Source organism: Bos javanicus, chromosome 6 (assembly GCF_032452875.1).
Source record: "Bos javanicus breed banteng chromosome 6, ARS-OSU_banteng_1.0, whole genome shotgun sequence".
Taxonomy (NCBI): domain Eukaryota; kingdom Metazoa; phylum Chordata; class Mammalia; order Artiodactyla; family Bovidae; genus Bos; species Bos javanicus.
Genome location: NC_083873.1, coordinates 114418035 through 114434062, shown reverse-complemented (window position 1 = coordinate 114434062; position 16028 = coordinate 114418035). Strand labels below are relative to the sequence as shown.

The following is a 16028-nucleotide window of genomic DNA, read 5'->3' as shown; positions in this document are numbered from 1 at the left end:
GTGGTATGGCCACAGTCTCGCTGAGTGGACCCCGGGTGGACTTGACGGCCGGCCATCCCGGGTCGGAGCTGGGTGGACCAAGGTTCCGGGAGCTCTCGGTGCGGGGACCCCAGCAGCCCCGCCCCGGAGCGGCCCCGCCCCACCTCCCTTTGTTTCCGCAGGCCCCGCCCACCGCGGCCAGCTCCCTCCCTATTGGTCGGGGGGCGGGCCCCGAACGCCGGGGAGCCTCCGGGGGCGGGGCGTCGTGGCGCGGGCGGGGCGAGTGCGCCTGCGCGGAGCTCGAGCCCGGTCGCAGCCTCTCGGCGGCCGCTGCTCCTGAGGAGCCGGAGCGCTAGCCCGAACGGGGACCGGCTGAGGCGGCTGCTAAGCGGCCCCGCCCCGGGGCTCCATTGTTGCGGCCGCGGCGGCGGCGGCTCTGCCGGCTTCTCGGCTCCGCCTGGCTCGGCCAGGGCGGCCTCCGTCTAGGAGCGATCGCTGCCCCAGCGGCGGCCTGAGGTGAGTCGGCGGGCGGCGGGCGGCCGGGCCGGGCCGGGCCGAGGGCCTCCCGGGCGGACACGGGCTCCGGGGCTGGGAGAGGGTCTCACGGCCGGGCGGCGGTCCCGGGCGGTAGAGGGGAATCCTTGGGAATGAGGGGTCCCAGAGCCGGGCGGGGTCCAGGGCGGGGCAGGGGTCTCGAGTCGGGCTGGGGTTCCGGGGCCGGACTGGGGGTCCCCGAGCCGGACAGGGGTCCCCAGGGCCAGACTGGGGTCCCAGAGCCGGACGGGGCTCCCGGGGCCGGACAGGGGTCCAAGAGTCGGGCGGGGGTCCCCAGGGCCGGACTGGGGTCCCGGGGCCAGCCTGGGGTCCCAGAGCCAGCCTGGGGTCCCGGGGCCGGAGGGGGGGCCCAGTTGGGCAGGGGTCTCGAGTCGGGCGTGAGTCCTAGGGCCGGACGGGGCTCCCGGGGCAGGACTGGGGTCCCAGGCGACAGGGGTCTCCGAAAAGTCAGGGGTCCCAGGCCGGTCGAGGGTCCTGGGCCGGGCGGGGGTCTCGGGGCCGGACTGGGGTCCCAGGCGGCAGGGGTCTCCGAGAAGGCAGGGATCCCGGGAGCCGGACGGGGGTCCCTCCCTGGGTGTGGCACATCCGAGCGGGGCGCCGCGGGGTCGCTTGCCCGAGGTGTCGGCCGCCGCCGCCCTGAGCGCCAAGTGGGGACAGGGAAGCGGAGCGGGACCGACCGCCGCGCGTCTGGGCGCCGGGCATTGTTTCGGCCTCGGGGTGGCTCCGAGGGGGCTCCGCGGGGATCGGCCGGTGATGCCCCTCGCGCGGGGTCCTGGTCATCCTGAGGGCGGGGACACTGCCTCGGTCCCCGCTCCCTCCCTAGGGTGGCTGGCTCGCGCGATGTGTCGCCCGAAGGCAGCTCTGGGTGGGCCCTCGCACGAGGGGATCCCGGACATCCTGGGAGTGGGAGACTGTCTTTGTCCCCGCCCCGCCTCCCCCCCTCCCCCGCCCCGCCCCTTACCTCCACGGGGTGACTGGCTAGCGGTGTCTCACCGAGGGTAACTGCGTGGACCGCCGATCGTAGGGATTCTGGTCACTCCGAGAGTGAGGGGCTCTGAGTGTTTGAGGGTCACCGAGGGTGGCTCAGCGTGGACCCGTGCGCGCGGTGTCTTGGCCACCCTGCGAGTTGGGGGGCTGTGCCCCGTCCCTACCCCTCCCCTCCCCGACCCCCCGCGGATTGTGGGGGTGTGATCGGCCCGGGGACACGCTCCCCTTTTCCCACAACAGTGCGTGCGCGCGCGTGTGTCTTAGGGGGGTTCCATTGTCGACGGGTGTTCCTGCGCGGGGAGAGGCGCCCGTCGGGCTGTAACGGGCTTGTACGTGGGGGAGAAGCATTTGGCCCGAGTCGGACAGCTGAGCCGCTCGTTTATTTATTGTCTCCTTTGCCGTGTGAACAGAAGCGGCTGCACTGGCCCCGGAACCCGCCCCTCGCCCAGCCCCGGTCCCCGGGGAGCGCGGGGCTGTCACTGCGCCGCCGGGGGACCGCGCGTCGGGGCTGCGGCCGGCGTTTCCTGCTGGGGCGCGAGACTCGGCCGGCCGGGCGGGAGCCGGCTCTGATTGGAGGGAGCCTGGTCCCTCTGCCCGGCGCTTCTTGATTTCTTCCGTTAGGATTGGGAAGAAGAAGAAAAAAAAAAAAGGTCTGGAAAGCCAGATTTAACTTTGCAGCTCTCAGCGCCTGGAGAGTGGAAGAAAACTTTCCCAAGAATTTGGCGGGCTGGAGAGTGCATTTGAAGGAGGGGAATCCACACCCGCGGAATGAGGCCAAGGCAGTTACAGTTAGAAGTCAGGTTTACGAAAGGAATAGAAGGGGTGAGGCTGTGGGTCGTTCGTTTTACCCTTGTGTGAAAACACCTATTATGTTCCAGGAGAAGTGATTCTTTTCCCCTGGGGAATGCAGTGTCTAACAGGTCAGTCTTTTTCCTTTTCAAGAGCATCCTGGTCTAAGACAGGAAACTGTGCTATAGGCACAAGTAACTGTAGTATCCAAATGGAAATTTTTTGTGAAGCGACAGGGTATAAATAACAGAAATGCAAGATGGAAATGTGGCCATAACTGCAGCTGTCGCTGTTATAAAGTCCAGACAGCCGGCTGGGCTTTCACTCTGTCTCGTCTCCGCTCACTCTCCCATCTCCCCCATGCACCCGGCTCCGGGGCTTCCAGCTTCGTTTGCCCGTTCTTACAGTATCAGTTTAGGTGACTTCTTTATGAAGGTTCCCCTGACGTCTTCTCTTCCTGCCCTCTGAGAGCCGTGGTCTTCAAGGACAGAGTGGTTCGCTGCAGTACCCAGAGAGAATGAGGTCTGTCTGAACGAGAGGCCTCTTTCCTCCATCCCGGATCCAAGTCTTTCCTGTGATTTAAAATCTGCAGTTCCTCAACTCTCCTAAGGACTTTCAGATGAACAGTTGCTATTACTGTGTTTGTTGCACAGTGTGGAGTACTTAACTTGAATTTATTTGGTCTGAGTCTGGCTCTGGAATGAAGCTGCTGTTTGTTCCTGCAAAACCACTGGGCTTCAGTTTCCTCACCTTCTAGGGTTTTAAACTAGGTAAGAACTTTGTCAGCCCTAAACCTTTAATTCTTTCAACCGAATACAGCAGAGGAAAGTTGTCTCAGTGGAAGTCGTATAAATAATGGAGATCCTTTAAAATGTGGTTTCTAAAGTGAAAGTTTTGTTTTTTGTTTCTTTACACAAAGTTTAGTTGTGGGTGTATTCATTGTCTCAGGGTTGAAAGACACTGTTGATGATGGAAGCTTTGGCAACTACTTGATACTGTCTTGCATATTCTTCATAATTGCATTTCACTTGGAACATCTGTGCTCTGTCAAATTGGTTTGAAGTTTTCCTTAATGAAGTTGTTGGGTTCAGATCTCTTGGCAGGAGTATGTTGCTGATCTTTTGAGTGTCATACGAAGTCGGCCAACTGCAGGCTTTTTTATGCCCCAGTCTCTAGCAGATTTTATTTTTTTAATTTTATTTTTATTTCCTGTTGGAGTATAGCTGATTTAACAATGTTGTGGTAGTTTCAGGCGAACATTGAAGGGACTCAGCCATGCATACACATATATCCATTCTGCCCCAAACCCCTCTCCCATCCAGGCTGGCACATAACATTGAGCAGGGTTCCGTGTGCTATATAAGAGGTCCTTGTTGGTTACCCATTTTAAATATAGCAGTGTGTACATGACTTTCCCAGAGTCCCTAACTATCCCTTCCCCCCAGCAACCATAAGTTCATTTTCTTAGTCTGTGAGTCTCTTTCTAACGGAGTTTTTAATTTGGAGAGTATGGAACTAGTGAACACGGGGAGTACCTTGAGTGGGTGTTTGTGGCTTTGTGTAATGGATTAAAACATAGTTTAAAATGATTAGTTGCAAAGTTGCATTATGTTAAATGACCTATAAAGTTTCAATTCTAAAGAATATAGTAATTAGTCCTTAAAAATATTAATCTCCCTTCCAATTTAAGTTTGGCAAGATGGGAATTTGATGTGCTTGATTCTTTTAAAGCCACATGTCTGTTGTTGAAAGGATAAACAGTTTTCCCTGCTATTCTTATTTGAGTGATTACAGGAGTACAACGTAGCTGGTAGCTGTTTGGTCAAGGACTGGTGCCACCAAATTACACTTTCATGCTCAGTAGCGTTTTTTGTCTTTATTTTGATTTGCAGCCTTTAATTAATATAGCATATTAAAAGTGCATTGTTTTATATATGTATGCACTCCACATGGTTTGTTTTGTTCCCTGGTGGCTCAGATGGTAAAGAATCTGTCTGCAATAAGGGAGACCCGAGTTTGATCCCTGGGTCGGGAAGATCCCCTGGAGAAGGGAATGGCTACTCTCTCCAGTATCCTTGCCTGGAGAGTCCCATGGACAGAGGAGCCTGGTGGGCTCCAGTGCGTGGGGTCACGAAGATTCGGACATGACTTAGCAACTAGCACACACATGTTTTGGGAGCAGTCTTCAGAAATGCAAATGGGTTTTCTTTGTGGTTTTCTTAGATTGTCTTAATGTTTTCACTCAAAACTAGTTGCTACTTGTTCTGCAGGCAGGGCTGGTTTTTATATGGATTAGATGAGGGAGCTTTCGGAGAAGAGGTCGCCTGGGGGATGGAGGAGGTAGCCTTGAGCTGTGCTTTTGGCGGTCATTCCTTCTGTTCTTCACTGGAAGAAGAGGGTTGACCGGCTTTTCCCTGGGGGCCAAATTAGAGCGCTGACTTAGCCTCACCTTAAAGAACTGATGGTACTCCCCGCTTTTTTAGTTTATGATATTCTCTAAATCATTCTTTTTTTAGAGCTAGAAGTTCAGAGAGAAACTTTTTTCTTAAGCTATATAAATCTAAGTCTTTGCTGTTACCCGCTCCCCTCCCTCACCCCGCCTGCATCCCACATCAGCTACCAAATGGATTTTTCTTCTTTGTTTTCCGTTTTAAAGATCTTATCATATATATGCCTATTATTACAGGCTACATCAAAGCCGTTTTGAATGCTGACAGGATGTCATATGAATAATATATTCAAGATAACTTACTCTAGTACTTTTGCACAGGAAGCTTGGCCCCAGGAAGGCTTTTGTTAAGGTCAATTACTTTCTTGAACTTTAGTTTCCCTCCCTAGCGGAAGAGATTGTCCTGAGGATAAAATGAAGTCCTGTATATAACAGGATTTTGTAAGGTGTAAAATATGTTGCCAAGGATTAAAAGATAATGCTTCATTAAGAATGTAATGAGTCTGTTTTTCTTTTTTTTAACTCCAATGTTTAATATACAGATGGTCCATAACATGAAGGATATCAGGCAACTTCTTGTAGTATTGTTTTCTATCTTTAATTGGCCAGTGTTGTTTGATATCTTAGCCTTTTGAGGGAACATCCAATTCAAGTTTCAGAGATTCTACTCTTTTTAAAGGCTATAGAACGCGCAGACTGTAGCCCTTAACGGTCTCTGTCTGTATCCCTCTCGTGTTCATGTTCCTGTGAGCCTTCCTTTCATGAAGCCTGATGGCTGGGCATTCCCATTCCTAAGGGACCTGGCTTGAGGTTGGGAAAGGCAGGAGGCGTTGCCAGGTCACAATCAACGAGAGTTCACGTCTGCAATGCCCTGGAGCGCGAGCCGCGGGAGTCAGGGGGAACCTGACCTCAGCCCCCTGGCGTCCTCGGGCCTTCTTGCCTCATGGCACCTTGGAGACTGCAGGGTCTCCTGCCCACCAGGCGAGGCTGCCTTTCCCTTCCTCTCCCTCCTGCCCTTTCTTCCTCTCCCCCAGCTCTGAGGATCTCTGATGCCCCCAGGCACTGGCAGGAGGCAGATACAAGGGCTGATACAACACAGCACTGGTTCACAAAGACTGTAGACACGGTGATGAGTGACACTGTCACACAGTCTGACAGACATGCGCCCAGAGTACTAGTGATGCTCCTGCGGGCAGGCGACCTGTGGAGACTGGAAGGTGGGACCCAGTGCCTCACTGGAGAAGAGCTGGAGGCTTGTAGTGTAGCGGGAGAGGCAGACCTGGGTGCGACCCAGTATGGGTAGTAGGTGCTGCCAGGGGTCTGCCAGAGAGTCTGGGGGCCAGGGCGCACTCTGCTGCTGCTGCTGCTAAGTCGCTTCAGTCGTGTCTGGCTCTGTGCGACCCTATAGACGGCGCCCACCAGGCTGCCCCGTCCCTGGGATTCTCCAGGCAAGAACACTGGAGTGGGTTGCCATTTCCTTCTCCAGTGCATGAAAGTGAAAAGTGAAAGTGAAGTCGCTCAGTCATGTCCGACTCTTCCCGACCCCATGAACTACAGCCTCCCAGCCTCCTCCGTCCATGGGACTTTCCAGGCAAGAGCACTGGAGCGGGTGCCATTGCCTTCTCCCATGGCACACACAGTCCCACATTTATTCTCCTCTGTGGTGTTTGGAGTTCATTAGGTAAGACAGGCAACAGAAGGTTTACAAGTTAAAGAAAAGGCAGTGAGTTACCTGAAGCTTGGACCTAAAGTAGACATTCTGGACAGCTTATAATTCCCCACATCTGCATGTATCAGAACAAGTCTGTGATATCTGTTGTTTTGGATGGAGTATGACCATTCCTTTGCTTTTTTTTGGCTGTACGGCATGTAGGATTTAAGTTCCCCAACCAGGGATCAAACTTGTGCCCCTTGCAGGGGAAGCGTGGAGTCTTAACCACTGGACCACCAGGGAAGCACCCATTCCTGTCTTTTGATTTAAGGAAGTCAGTTGGCTCTTGCTGAATGTCGAGGATGCGGCAGCCACTGCCGGGTGTTTTCACATATATGGCTGCATGGCTTTCCTCGCTGCTGTAACAAATTGCCCCAAACTGAGTGGCTTAAAACAACACAGATTTATTATCCTATAGTAGATTAGAGGTCTAACTTGGATCTCATCAGGCAAAAAACAAGGTGTCCGCAAGGCTGTGTTCCTTACTGGAGAATCTGACGGACAGTTGCTTGCAAGCTCATTCACATTGTCCATCAAATATAGTTGCTGCCACCTGTCGGGCTGAGGCCCGTTTCCTTGCTGGCCACCAGCTGGGAGGCTGCCCCCCAGCTCCTAGGGGCGTCTGTCTGGGACCCCGTCTGAGGTCTGTAGCAAAGTGCTTTTTGCCAGGTAATGTGACATACTCACAGGGCCCAGGGATTACCACGTGGTCATCTTGGGAAATCATTATTCTGCCTCCCACAATTACCCAATCCATTTATGACAACATCCAGTGACACTGTTATTATTGCCCTCAGTTCACAAATAAATAAAAGGCATCTGTGTTTTAAGCAAATTGTTAGGACCATCAAGATTCCAGTTAAATGACAAGACAGTTCATCTGACTCACCCTTGAGCTGATGGTGGGGTTTATAGCAGCAGGTCAGTGAGAAAGCAGCAGAGTAAATTTTGTGTTTTGGAGTATTTAAATGGATGGGCTGCTCTGATTATAGAAGTTTTGCCAAGAAGTCATTAAAGTAATTCCTCTGTTGGAAAAAACAGCCACGTGGGGGATTTGGGATGTGAAGGACTTTTCCTCTTGGGGTGAAGAGTGCACAATTCCATGTCCAGTTCTCCAGTGGAAACAGCTGAGTCGACCCAATTGGGGATTCATGTTCCTGAACTTCAGAGCATGTGTTTCAAGACTGCAGCAAACCCAGGAAACAGACTTCATACTTTCAGTGATGGTTTGAAGTGAGGTGCGTCTTGTGGTCAAGGAAGCAACAGGTGATGGTCACGAGCGTTTAAGACCAAGCATGACCTCAGGGGGTCCCAAAGTCAGACACGACTTAGGGACCAAACAGCAACACGATCTTGCTTGTTTATGCTGCTGTTCACTCGCAAAGCCGTGTCTGACTCTTTGTGACCCCATGGACTGTAGCACGCCAGGCTCTCTGTCCTTCACTATCTCCTGGAATTTGATCATGTAGGTGTTTTTAATAGTTTTTCATTATATATATATTTTTTCCTTCTATAAGAAATCAGAATCTAGAATCCTAAGGCATTTTAACTCAGCCTTCAGGAATTTACCGACTCCTGATACCCTGTGCAAAAATGCTGTGTGTCTTTGTCTGTGTGTATGTTTGCTGGGGGGAGGATTTATAGCTCTCTGTTCTTTTTCGAAGGCGTTGGATTCCAGAAAGTTTAAGAACACACTGCTTAATCCGATATTCTTGCCGGTCAAGTATCAGATTTTGTTTAAAAATGAAATACCCCATTTTAAACAGAGTTACACAGACGCATAGTTTTAAGAGTCAAAAGTTCTACAGGACTTAGAACAAAAACCCAGCAGTCACCCACCCCACCCTTCTCCACCCTGATTCCCGTCCCCTGAGGCCTCCCGCTTCAGTGTTTTAGCTGTTTCTTCCAGATTTTGTGTGAGACTTCCTGCTTTTGAAGAAGACAATTTGGGTCACCTATTCCCTCCTCTCACCACCCACACCTCTTTCCTCTGTCCCCCCAGTATAATTACGTTAAAGGTTTTGGTTAAATATTCAGCAGTACCTATTATGAGTATGGAAACATTATTCACAGCTGAGATATGTTGACTGTTTTGCTTACAGTTCCCTTCTTTTATCGTTTTTACCTTTTTTTCTAGAGTTGAGACTTGCCCTGCTTTGTTTTGCTTAGTTTTCTGTGCTGAAAACTAAGCCTCTCAAAGTGTAAATCTCCGCTTTGTAGATCCACACACAGCAAGGAATATTCCATTCTGTCCTTTTATTAGGATAATTGTGTCTGAACCTCTCACCCACCTGGTGGTGGTTTAGTCGCTTAGTTGTATCCGACTCTGCGACCCTTTGGACTGTACCCTCCAGGCTCCTCTGTCTTTGAGATTTCCCTGGCAAGAATACTGGAGTGGGTTGCCATTATCCTCCTCTGGGGGATCCTCCTGACCCAGGGATCGAACCTGCGTCTCCTCTGTCGCCTGAACTGCAGACAGATCCTGCTGAGCAATACCCAGGTTCAGGGAAGCCCTGATTTTCTCTAAATTGGTTGCTTCCCAGGCCTGCTGCACATTCCCTGTTGCCCTGAGAATTTCTTTCACCTCTTTCCCAAATAAGATGCCGCCTTCTTAAAAGTTTTCTCTCTTGTTTTGGTTGAGCATGTTCAGCAGCAGGTTTCTAAGAAGTCATTTTTTTTTTTTGAAAGCTTCTAAGGAAATGGCAACCCACGCCGATACTCCTGCCTGGAGAATCCCTTGGACAGAGGAGCTTGGCGGGCTACAGTCCACGGGGTCGTGGAGCCGGACATGACTGAGCGACTGACGCACATGATGTTGGAACACTGTACTCATGTCTGGTGGACAGTTTGGCTGGGTGTAGAATCCTGGGGTGGAAATCATTTTCCTGCGGAGTTTGGAAGACGCCGTTCAGTTGACTTTCAACGTGAAGGTGGCGGTCGATGTGCCCAGAGCCATGCCTTTGCTTGGGACCCGTGTCTTCCTCTGTAAATTCCGCAGGGCCGCTGCTCGCGTTTGCAGGTGGCATGGTGGCCGTGCCGAGACGTGGACTTCGTGTTGTCCACTGTGCTGGGAACCCGGTGGACCTCTTCCGTCTGTGGACTCCTGTCCTCCAGCCTGACTCTCCCTCAGGACTTCTCTGTTCCCATTCCTTTGTCTTTTGTTTTCCCACTGGGGAGATTTCTCCAACTTCTCTAAAGCCTTCTTTGAATTTTGTGTTGCCATGATTATTTCAATTTCAAGAGCTCCTTCAAAGTCCCTGAAAATATTAACAAAAATAAAAATACCATCTTTCCTTGTTTCAAGGATGGTAGTCAGGGGTTTTATTACACCCTTCGTCCTGGAGGAAAGGTTTATCTTTTCATGGCTTTTCAGCTTGATTATCTAATAAAACCCAAAGGATCTGAGAGTAGTGTCATCACACTGCTGTAGTTTGAAGGGAAATTTTTCCGTTCGGCCCATTGCTTATTGTATAATATGGAGAAAAGACTTAGCTTTTGGTCCTTGGTGGTATTAGTTTTTTTTTTTTTTTTTTGGCTACACTCTGTGTCATACGGGATCTCACTTCCCCTACCAGGGATCGAACTTACAACCCCTTCAGTGGAAGGCAAAGTCCTAACCGTTGGACCACCAGGGAAGTCCCTAGAAGATGGCTTTTGTATGTCTTCAAATACCTCCGTTGAGAACATTTCTTTTCCACCCATGCCCAGGCTGTGGCTGACTCTGCCATCTGCTTTGTGCACTTAAGACTGTCCACTCTGATTCCTGTGAGGAGCTGCCAGCAGTGGGTTAGGAGTTTGGAATCCTGTTTCCTTTCACTTGACCCGAGTGCTCAAGGCATGTGCAGTTTCTGCGGGCAGTGGCATTGAGGAGCCTCCTTTTTTGGGTTGTATTAATACTTTACTTATAAGTTTATCAAGAAAAGGAAAAAGAAGTAGTAATAATGGTAGATTCTTGCTTTGGACATTAAATTACGGTGTGACAGATGAGGGTTGTTTTTTTTTTTTCCTTTTCGCCGTGCTATATGGTTTGTGGGATCTTATTTCCCCAGCAGCAGTGAAAGCTCAGAGTCCTAACCACTGAGCAGCCAGGGAATTCCCAAACGAGGGGTACTTTTAGCCATGGTAGGTAGACTTCCCTGGTGGCTCAGACATCTGCCAATGACTCAGGAGACCTGGGTTCAATCCCTGGGTCAGGAAGATCTCCTAGAGAAGAAAATGGCAACCCACTCCAGTATTCTCGCCTGGACTATCCCATGGACGGAGGAGCCCGTAGACTATAGTCCACGGGATCACAGAGAGTCGGACACGACTGAGCGACTTCACGTTCAGGTGGAGTTAGGTTTGGGGACGGAGGAGCCTGGTAGACTATAGTCCATGGGATCACAGAGAGTCGGGCACAACTGAGCAACTTCACGATCAGGTGGAGTTAGGTTTGGGGATGGAGGAGCCTGTAGACTATAGTCCATGGGATCACAGAGAGTCGGGCACGACTGAGTGACTTCACGTTCAGGTGGAGTTAGGTTTGGGGTTGTTGTCTAGCGTGCACCTTTCTGTCAGGAAGTTATAGAAGTGACTTCTTGGGAACAGGACAGGGTGCCTTCTAGGGGGCGTTTGATGAACAGCTTTGTGGCGGATGTCCAAGACAAAGACTACATCTGAAAGTCGTTTTGGAGCCCTACTTTTTGAATACTTCTGAAACCCATAAAGGGTTTGCCTAAACATTTGCAGCATGTGATTCTGAATTAATTTAACTGTGAGAGTCAGGGGTGGTTCTTGGGGACGTGGGGCATGTTGCTTTCTTTTAAAATCCTGTCTTCCCAATGAATACAGATTTGTGTGTTGGGCGGTCATAAGTGACTTGAGTTTTTTCTCCAGATGGGTTGATCATTTGAGCCTTCCTGTGCTTAAAGTGTGACCCGCTGTCTTAGTTTGTCCAGGTTGCCGTAACAGAACACGTAGACCAGGTGCTTTATGAACAACAGGAATTCCCTTCTCACCATTCTGGAGGCTGGGAGTCTGAGCTCAGGGTGCTGGCAGATTCTGTGTCCGGTGAGGCCCTGCGTCCTGGCTCACAGGCAGCACCTCTGGCCGTGTCCGCATATGCTGGAGGGACACAGGCGCTGACTGGGGTCTCTTTTCTGAGGGAACTAATCCCCTCCAGGGATACCCCACCCTCATGACCTAATCACCTCCCAGAGGCCCCACTCCTCTAATACTGAGACACTGGGGCCAGGTTTCAACACATGGAGTCTGAGAGGACATGGACATTCCGTCTGTTGGGCCCTCTGGAAGCTCAGACGTGCTGTGTCTTCAGGATGCGTGTGTGCTAAGTCGCTTCACTCGCGTCCGACTCTTTGCGACCCCATGGACTGTGGCCTGCCAGACTCCTCTGTCCGTGGGATTCTTCAGGCAGGAATACTAGAGTGGGTTGCCGTGTCCTCCCCCAGGGGGTCTTCCTGACCCAGAGGTCAAACCCCAGTCTCCTGCAGCTCCTGCACTGCACGTGGACTCTTTGCCGCTGGGCCACCGGGGAAGCCGAGGCTTCATAGTGAGCAAGACTCAGTGGTCCCGAAAGGCCAGCGCTGCCTTTTGGAGTCTGAGATGGCACCCCCATCACGGCTGGCACTGTGTGCTGAGCGCTTACTGTGTCTGAGGCACAGGGCCAGGCACTTTCCACCTGTGTCTCTTTTAACCTTTTCAGCAGCTCTTGGGGAGGTAATGTCCTCCTTTTGCAGTTGACAAAATGAGGCGAAGACTCACAGCAGCTAGAGTTAACAGTACTGTATTGCACGTTTAAAAGTTGCTGAGAGAGTAGATCGTAAGCGTTCCCATCACAAGAAAAAAAAAATTGTAACTGCGTGTGGTGACTGATGCTAGGAGCCTTACTGTGGTCCTCTCACAGTAGACGCAGTGTCAAGTGGTTAGGTCGTCAGCCTCAAATTAACAATGCTGGTAGTTACTTCGAGGTACAAACGACGAGGTGAAGGGACAGAGAGGAACTCTCTCAAGATCACGAAGGAGGTGGGATTCCAACGCCAGCGCCAGGGCCGGGACGAGCGTGTGGCCTGGCCTCTTCGATTGTTAGGACGTTCTGGTGGCCCACACCCAGGGGACCGGCGTGCCCGAGAGCTGTTCTCAGGTGGCCCCTCAGGACACAGCAGTGGGCAGAGCCAGCCCCGACGGGCAGGCCAGCTGCTGTTGCTGCTGTTGACCCACCTGGCGGGTCTTCAGTGTCTGTGCCCCTGCCTCCCTTCCGTCCCCCGTTCAGTGGCTCAGAGGGTCTGTGTGCAGGGGTCTCCGCCCCGGTGGCTCCCGCAGCCGCACACATCGGGAGGGGCCGTGTACAGAGACTGACCATAGAGGCGAGACAGATGCCATTAGGGAGGGCCGCTCAAGGTGCTGGGGTTTCGGAAGGCGGGCGAAGGGACCACCAAGGGGTGGTCCTGTGGGGGACCTTGCAGGGGGCATTGGCTTTCCACAGCGGAACTGAAGATTCCAGCCACCCCGTCTCACTCGGATGTCTTTTCTTGAAATCTCTGTTTCTTAGTGCAGAACCAGGCATCGTCTCTGCACCGCTTATTTCTATGAGTCCAGTTTTGGACGTTCAGCAGGTTAGAGGCGCCTGGGCTGGACAGAGGAGCCTGCATCTCCCATCTGGCGGGACAGCTGGCAGGTGTGGTGCAGAGGTGTGTCAATGTGGCCTGGGTCTGGGCCTCCAGCTGCACAAAGACGGCTGCCACCAGGGCCCAGAAAGTGTTCCCTGGAAAAGACAAGGCACAGAATAGTCGGCGTGTCCCCAGGACGACAGAAGGGTGGACAGATGGCCTCCCGGACAGAAAGGCTGCTGTGACTGACTCCCACACTGCCTGCTGTTTGAGACTGAGCCGTCCTTTGTACCACAGTGGAAGGCGCTTCCAAGGCCCCTGTCGTCCTGGCGGTCTGTCCACATCGCCTGAGCCTCAGGGAGGGTGGCACCACAGGCCCCCAGACTGACTCTGAAGAGGATTTCAGAGTTAATCGAGTCTACTGGGGATACAGGCATGGGGTGGTGCAGAAGAACCACTCTCGCGTCACGGCTCATGCAGCATGAGTTAGAAGCGCCTCAGACCCAGGTGAAAAATGAAAACAAATCCTGTCTTTGGGTTGCAGTGGATACCACTGTGACTGTGTGGATAAAAGGTTTCGGGCGTGGTGGACCACCACCTGCTGTTGGGGTGTCTTGTGTTTCCCCCAGTGGGGGAAGGGGGGCCAGGAGGGGGGCCCCACCCTTGCTGAGCACCCAGTACTCGCCAGCTGTCTTACAGAAGTGTCCCCTATAATATAGTTTTAGAGGTAAATATTTTTGATGAAGATGAAGATGGAGGCATAGAGATGTTAAAGTTGCTCAAGGTCACATTCTTACAAGTGGAGAAAATGAAATGCTTGATGAACTCAGGGGTTTGACCTCAAAAGCCCTTGGTCTTTCCCAGACACTTGGTTACTTCCCTGGATAGCAGGGTCGTGACTCAAAGCTCAAGAAAGTGAGGTTTTGTGGAAAGAGGGCCCCGCAGACATGAGGTCTCTCCAGACTTGGAATCTGCCACACTAGGCTCCTAAATTAGGGACTGACCATCTGGAGCAAAGCCCCTGGTTTAAGATTTTTCTTTGCGGAAGTAGACGGAGACCAACCACATGAAAGAGGCGAAGGCCATGTGTTCAGAGCTGGCTTATGGCAAAGGGGTTGGCCTCCGCCACTGCTGCTTGGCAGAGGCTCAGAGGAGGGGGCGAGGTTCTTAGTGGAGAAAAGGGGGCTCAGGGTGCCTGGTGGAGCTGGGGCGCTGCAGGGTCTCTAGAGGAGTGTCCAGGTGACTGTTCAGGGGGCAGGTAGGTTGGTCCTGAGTTGGAAGCAGGACAAAGATTAGGAAGGCCTTTAGATATTGGTCTGGTCCTGGCTGATTGTCACGGGGGTTGCTGTCTGGCTTCCTGGGTTGTCACTGAAGACAGCAGTCTGTCCTCCTGAAGGTCTGACTCACAGCAGGCTGGCGGTCTGGGCTGGCAGCTGCAGGCTGAGGGTCAGAGCTCTGGTTTTGCACCGTCTGGCCATTGTCACTGTATACTATCTTTCATCTTTCTCTTCTTGTTAGAAATATTAAAAAATTAGACAACTTCCCCAGTGGTCAGTGGTTAAGATCTGCCTGCCAAAGCAGGGGACACAGGTTCAGTCCCTGGTCCAGGAAGACCCCACAAGCTGCAGAGCAGCTAAGCCCGTGGGCCGTGACTGCTGAGCCTGCGCTCAGTGAAACCGAAGCAGAGAGCAGCTAAGTTGCTTGCTCAAGCTCTTGGCGTTATTTCTGAGAGAGACAGCGCCCTGCTAGTTTCAGGAAGTGTTTATTGAGCACATCCTCTGTAATGGGTGCTGTCCTGAAATTGCATTTAGGGATGGGGTACAGGGCAAGACATCCAAGTTTGATCCCTGGGTCGGGAAGATCCCTGGAGGAGGGCATGGCCACCCACTCCAGTATTCTTGCCTGGAGAATCCCATGGACAGAGGAGCCTGGTGGGCTGCAGTCCATGGGGTCACCAAGGGTTGGATGCGACAGAGCAGCTGACACTCACTTTCACACATCGGCCTCCTGACCTGCTCGTGGAAGGAGGGAGGGGCCCTGTGGGGAGCAGAGGGAGGGGTCTCTGGACAATGCACACGACTCTGATGTTCCTGCAGCCCAGTCCGAGGCCCAGTTCTTGCAGAGATGCTTCCCAGAGAAACGTGATTTTGATTTTGGCTCACCTGAGACTGAAAGTGAAAGTCGCTCAGTCGTGTCCGACTCTCTGCGACCCCATGGACTATGCAGTCCGTGGAATTCTCCAGGCCAGAATACTGGAGTGGGTAGCCTTTCCCTTCTCCAGGGCATCTTCCCAACCCAGGGATCAAACCCAGGTCTCCCGCATTGCAGGCGGGTTCTTCACCAGCTGAGCCACCAGGGAAGCCCAGGAAACCTGAGCCTGAGTGGCCTTTAGTGTAAACCAGCCTGAGTCGCGGCCTTGAAGGCTAGTGCTGCTGCCCCTCTAGCTGGCCTGCTGCCACCCCCTAACGCCCGTGGGGGCGCCACAGGGACTGGAGTGCTGAGCCTGCAAGTGGCTCAGTGGGCGTCTCGTAGCGTGTGGACTTGATGCTGGTTGTGATGGATCAGACTTTCGCGTTCTTTCCCACTTGAAGAAGGTTTTCCCGTGTCCTGGGTTTTGCTTCGAGGCTGCAGGGTCCGAGCAGGGCCTGGCAGTTTGCTGGGTGACACACATGTGGAGTGCTCAGTGGAGTGCTCAGTTGCTCTCAGTCATGTCCGACTCTGCGACCCCAGGGACTGCAGCCCGCCAGGCTCCTCTGTCCATGGGATTCTCCAGGGAAGAGTACTGGAGTGGGTTGCCATTTCCTCCTCCAGGGGATCTTCCAGACCAGGGGTTGAACCTGGGTCTCCCTTATTACAGGCGAATTCTTTACTGCTGAGCCACCAGGGGAGCCCGTGCTGTGCGTGTGCAAGCAGAGAGCTTTGGACAGGGTGGCAAGAGGCAGTGCCGAGTGCC

The 16028-nt window shown here is 52.7% G+C and overlaps 1 protein-coding gene across 2 annotated transcripts in view; it reads left to right on the top strand.

Annotated features, from left to right (window-relative positions):
• The first annotated feature begins 223 nt into the window (after positions 1-223).
• The window catches only part of AFAP1 (actin filament associated protein 1), a 149405-nt gene continuing 133600 nt past the window's right edge, over positions 224-16028 (top strand). Inside the window, exon 1 of one of the 2 annotated variants that reach the window (XM_061420935.1) lies at positions 224-495. The gene's annotated coding sequence lies outside the window, so the exon portion shown is untranslated. The remainder of the gene's footprint in view (positions 496-16028) is intronic. The other variant, XM_061420933.1, reaches the window with a different exon arrangement.